The sequence below is a fragment of the Oncorhynchus mykiss genome, chromosome 16, assembly GCF_057628025.1.
Source record: "Oncorhynchus mykiss isolate SJ-2025 chromosome 16, ASM5762802v1, whole genome shotgun sequence".
Lineage (NCBI taxonomy): Eukaryota > Metazoa > Chordata > Actinopteri > Salmoniformes > Salmonidae > Oncorhynchus > Oncorhynchus mykiss.
In genome coordinates, this window is record NC_143037.1 from 33,986,809 (window position 1) to 33,993,276 (window position 6,468).

Here is a 6,468-nt window from a genome sequence, read left to right on the forward strand (position 1 = left end):
GTACTAAGCTAACATACTGGATGAAATTGTTTTCATACCATAAACAATTTAGCTATTTGATTTAGAATTTTAGCAATTGCAATTGCACCATACGGCACCTCCAGACCGCATTTCCAGGATCAAACATAAATCGGCTTTAAGACTCGTCATAGCTAAGTCCGGGGTAAGCCATGGGCGTTCATGAGATTTGATGCTTCATAATGATGGTTAATAGGCAGTGCCCGTTACTAGGCAGTGCCCATCCTTGTGGCAGTTCTAAACATTGAGAGGCATGTCAGTTTGCCCATCACTTCGCAAAGCCCACCACTATGCATGCACATATTGTTAACCACAACTGGATGGATCATTCAATAATTACTGTGGGAATGAATATCACTGAATGACAAATAAAGTAGGCTAATGCTATTGAAGGCATTTATCATATTGTTGTTTACTGAAAATCCCAAAGTCATCCAATGTTTTAAATACTTTAAAGCACTAGTCGTGTCACGTGTGCTGTCGACCATAATTTCAGCACCATTATGATTGGGACAGCGTTATCACGCTGCTTTGAGACAAGAGTGGGGACTTGTCATGATAAATCAATCAAAGTCCCATTTTTGTTTTCACAGAATTAGGCTGGGAAATTGTGTGTTCATGATGATAACGTTTTGTTTAGTCTGCTCATCTGGAGGTGAAGAGAAACGCACATGTCACGCCCTGACCTTAGAGATCCTTTTTATTCTCTATGTTTGGTTAGGTCAGGGTGTGACTCAGGTGGGAAAGTCTATGTTTTCTATTTCTTTGTTTTTGGCCATGTGTGGTTCCCAATTAGAGGCAGCTGTCTATTGTTGTCTCTGATTGGGGATCACATATAAGTTGTCATTTTCCTTTTGGGTTTTGTGGGATCTTGTTTTCTGTTTAGTGTCTTAGCCTGACAGAACTGTTCGCTTTCGTTTTAACTTTTGTTATTTTGTTTGACTGTTTTTTGAAAATAAAATCATAACACTTTCCACGCTGCGCTTTGGTCCACTCCTTTCGACGGGAGCCGTTACAGCACACCTGTTTAGGCGAGGGGTTGGCTAGCAGAGTAGAACACTTGAAGAAGAAAAGGAGAACTGCACACTCTAGGAGCTCAGATGCAATAATTCAATAACCTATTAACCAACGTTTCGACAGAAAAGCTGTCTTCATCAGGGTATTAAAATTAGGCTGGGAAATTGAGTGTTCATGATCATTTTTTGTCTTATTTGCTCATCTAACAGTGTTGTCAGAACAAAAAAAGGATAAAATAAAATCACCAAACGGTACAATGTACAAAAGTTCCTTGTTGTATAAAGTGTTGGTTGAAGTCCCCGTTATACATTAGCCTAGTATAACAGGTGGATTATTTTGCTCTTCATTTATCTGTGTGATTTTGTTTCACTGAATCTGTATATTTGGCTATTTGATCTCTGGCTGGGGAAATAATTGGAGTTGGCAGTTCATCTATTTGTTTGCTAATATCTGATCAGACACATTTAGCATGCTATGTAGGTTTATTATCGACTCACACATAGGCAACTCAAAAGCCAGAGGAGGTTATGAAATTGCTCATAGAAGGGCTATGCCCAGGTGGTGCAATTGGTAAAAATGTTGGTCCGGCATTGAGCATATTTTACGTCGGACGAAGAGTTACAACCCACTTACGACCAACTGGTTGACCCGGCCCCTGGTCTCACAAACACTGTTGTAGCTCTGCCGTCTTCCACCGCAGAGATGAAAATTATTATGCTAATTTGATTTCAGCGCGGTTTGTGTGTGGAGGTGGGGTTCTAAAGCCCATAGGGTCCTGTGCGTCTGTGGTGAATCCTTTTACCTCCTGTAACGGCTCTCGTTGGTGGTAGAAAGAGTAGACCAAGGTGCAGCGTGGAAAGTGTTCATAATAACACTCAAACAAAATAACAAAATCGAAAACAAAAACGCACAGTTCTGTTAGGCAACAGTAACTAAACAGAAAACAAGATCCCACAAACTCAGGTGGAAAACAGGCTGCCTAAGTATGATTCCCAATCAGAGACAAAGATAGGCAGCTGCCTTCTGTATAAACACAAACTCACTTCCTTGACATTAAACATAGAAAACTTTGACTAAAGTCTATCAGAACAAGTTCACATACCTCGTGTCGGGATTTCAAAGACCCGAAAATGAGGGATCTAAGAAAGTGGATATTTGTCAAATCCGTCACTGGGAACCACACTCGGCCAAAAACAAAGAAACAGAAAACATAGAATTTCCCACCCGAGTCACACCCTGACCTAACCAAACATAGAGAATAATAAGGATCTCTAAGGTCAGGGCGTGACACCTCCCAAGTAGGAGGAGAATTCTGGAGGCACAAACTAGGTCCTATTGTCTGTATTGATGTTGTTAGGATAACCCCAGTGGGCCAAGGGAGCCCATTAAAGCCCTGGTTGTGAGTCCACTTGGACTGACTATGGGCTTTAGAATCGGATAGCTAGACTTCCTACAACCTGCTTCCAGTTAGGTGATGAAACAAATTTGATCTCCTTTTCCAGACACTCCTGACCAAGGCATGCAGTATCAATGTTTCACACTTTGCAGTTGCAGTTTGAAGAGGGTAGTAGAATCTTTCCATCCTAAGCTGCCAAACATTTTGAATAAGTTTGAAAACTCTTGGTCTCTTTCCCTCTGTTACACTTTTGTACACACACACACGCACACACATGCACACTCCAAAAGGCAGACATACCCAAGTGTTTCAGACTGATATTTGTCTCTCTTTCCACCATTTTGCTGATAATGAAAAATCTCTGAAATGAAACTTGAGACTCTCTGAAACAGAACACACAGCATTCTGCTATTCTTATACAAACACAATGTGACAAGATGGTTACTCCCCCTCTGCAGTGACAGTTCATTCCGGACTAGGGAAAATGTCAAAAATGTTTAGTCGCGCTTGAATGGAGTTAATTACAGTCCTCTAGGCTGCCTCCAACTCTGCCACTAATGGTACTGAGCTACAGATACAGTTCCATTTACAAGAATGTTTTAGATACATATCTAATTTGTGCAATATTAAATATTTATGCTGATGTAATTACAGTGACAATTTATCTTCCAAAATAACAGCAATTCTGCTGTAGTTTAGATCACCATTCTCTTCAAATGTATAGTATTGATGTTACTGGTGTTGTTGTTGCAACGGTGGTAGTTGTATCTAAAAGTATAGTTCTTAGCAGTGGTTTAACTGGTCAGCCAGTGGTCAGGGATGAGTTGATGAGGGAAGTGAGGAATGGGAGAAGGTCTCCAGAGATGGTCTGGAGAAGGGAGGAGGGGATGGGGTCAAGCGGGCAGTTTTCCCTACTGACGACAACCTTTATCTTGAGCATTTCTGTTTCATGCTCTTCAAGCATTTGTCATTTGAACATTAGTGGAATGCTACATGCATCACTGGTAACACAATGATGGAGGAGAAGCAAGTAAGGCATTAATGAAAATGTTTGCCATTAAAAACTTGTCTGAACATGGAGTGAGTGGAAGCAGCATTATTTATTTATAGTGTTTTTAAGTGACAAACTGTTGATGGTGGAGCTATTTTTAAACTGTTTCTCTTCAGTTCTCCGTTCAAGGCAATTTTGCTACCACTTCACAGTTGTTATGCTTTTTATATTATTTGAGAACAAATCAACTGCATCCTTGAGGGCGATATATTGTAGAAATAGGGATGTTACACATGCTGGTGTATAATAATGAGTATAAAAGTATATCTCTTCACAATGTCATGATTATGAAGCCTTTACAAATTGCACTTTTATAGTGATTCCAGTGTTTACTTTATACTCAACATTTGAGAAATGTTAGAACAGATTTTACTCAAAATAAAACACTTTTTAGGAGTGGGGGACTGACCTTGAAGAGACAATAGTGTGACGCCTGCCCCCGCTCCCCATCTCTGGCGCTCAAGGGTGCCAGGCGGTCCATCATTACGCACACCTGTCTCCATCGTTACACGCATCAGCGCTTCATGGGACTCACCTGGACTCTATTACCTTATTGATTGCCTCCCCTATATTTGTCACTTCCTCAGTTTCTTCCCCGTGTCTGCATTAATGTCGTTGTGTTTCCCCTGTCTAGACGCTGTCCTTGTTTTGTTTCATATCTGTTATTTTTTAAATATTCACTCCCTGTTCTTGCTTCCCTGTACCAGCATCTGTCCTCACAAATAGATACAGTACATTGGTCTGGCAACATGTGAACTAAAAGCAAACAGGTTTAACAAGTCTATAATGTAAATAAACATAGTCCCATACGTTGCCAATGAGTGATATTAATGTGTTTAGGGAAACACTCCGTGTTTGGGACAAAAAAAAGAGTATTACTTCTCCTTCCATATAATGCATTTAAAATTGAAAAGCACTACAGTGTAATTATATTTAATTCAAAGTTATAATTTGTACTTGTTTCTGGCATGAATCTGCTTATGTCGCGCCCTGACCATAGATAGCCCGTGGGGCTACGTCCCGCACCGGAGCTGCCACCAACGCTAGTTGCCTACCGTAACCCTCCCCATCCAGGTCCGCACCTTTGGTCCTTTTGTCACCTGTGTTTGTGGGATATTGTTTTGTTTTGGTTTAGTGCTATCTGCGCTACAAACTTCACGTCTTGGTCTGCTCATTATGTATATGACGAACGTGACAGCTTCCATAATTCTCAGTCCTACCTTTACCAACCCTAGCTGGTACTATACCAGTACATGGCTGTATAGAGGCCTCAATGGGAATACCACACGAACACCCTATTGTGCATTCTCCAGAACTTCTCCTCTCTCTGTCTCATAACCTACATTCACTAGCGCAGTGGTCTAATCGATCACGGGGAGTCATTTTTTTTTCATTCCGGCAATTTTCTTCTGAGCACAGAGGGGATAATGTGAGCTAACAATGTGGAAAATTAATGCTCCACTGGCATAGAATAATTTAGTAGTCTCTCTGGCTGAACCACAGGCTACATGAGGCAAGTTGGGGAGACAAAGCCACCCAGCATCTCATTTTGTCTGATAGAGGCTCCCAGCCAGACTTGTCTATCAATAGCATCTTAACGGCTTTTTATTCCACATATCCTCACTTCATGTGGTGTACTATACACTGATGCACATGGGAACAGTGTACTGTTTGTGTGTTTGTTCATATATATATAAATATATATGTACACTGCTGACACCCCCAACCTCTCACAAATTACAGCATCATTAGTGTAATGTCTGTCATTATTGTTGTCTTCATTTATGAGTCTAGCAGGACTTTCAGCAGAGTCATCTACACACTGTGCAACCTCAACACTGCACAAGGCGTTGACTGTTTGAAACCATGTTATGATAAATGATTATTGTGGTTGACACTTACCGGAAAATGGTGAAGTGTGTGTGTGTGTTTGTGTGTGTATGCGTATGTCTGTGTGTTTTATTGCCGGTTCTTGTCACCCTGTCTTTCACCACCCACGTTGACCCAAAGCTAGCCCCAAACTTGCTGGTATTACTCACAGTGAGTAATATCAAGAAACACATTGACAGAAATACATTGGGTTCGTCTCTGTGTGAGTGAGAGTGTTGAAAAAAGCAGCCTCCTCAACAGTTTCAGTACTTTCAGTTTCCTCTGTCCTAACAGTCTATTTAGTTACAGATAAATAAGCTGTGCTTTTGTTAAAGGTTGTTTGCTAAAACTAAACAGAAACCTAAAAAAAAAATGTGTCAACTTATTGGCCAATGCTAGGAACATCATTGATCATTATTGACTTAAAAGAGAAATTTCACCCTGGCTTTGCCATGGCTAGGGCTGTGGTGGTCACGAAAGTTCGTCAACCGGTAATTGTCAAGCAAATAACTGTCGGTCTCAAGGTAATTGACCGTTAATTAACATAAACACTTTTAGCATCTCCTGGCCTCCACACACAAGCCACTGATGCAAACCTTTGGAACATATACATTTTACAAAGTCTAGTAAGTCCATGTAATATAGCTGAGTTGTCCTTCTGTTAGATCCTGATCTGGCTATGCCAAATGGCTGTGGGCTACACTAGTTAATTTAGCAGACAAGATTTGCTTAGAATTCTGTGGCATTATTTGATATTATTTTATCGTATGAAGAATACAATTGAACAGTGCTGAATAAAAGAAAGGGTTTGAGGGAGTGCGCACATGCGGCTATTCTGTGTTGAGCGGTTAACAAAGAAATAGTTTATCCTATATGCTTAATTTAAAGTTATTAATGTAACTTCAGTTGTTCTACAAACATTGGGTTATATGTTTTGATTTTTAATACATTGTAAGGCTGCATGATGCGACTCTAACGATGATTTGAAAAAGGTCGCTTGAAAGGCATGAGCTCTGCTTAGTTTTTTGCGCACGCTTTAGGCAATTCATTAGTCTCTCATTCACAATTTGAGAAGCACTTGATAATGCCTTGAATTTCCCAGCGGCATGCTGTTTGT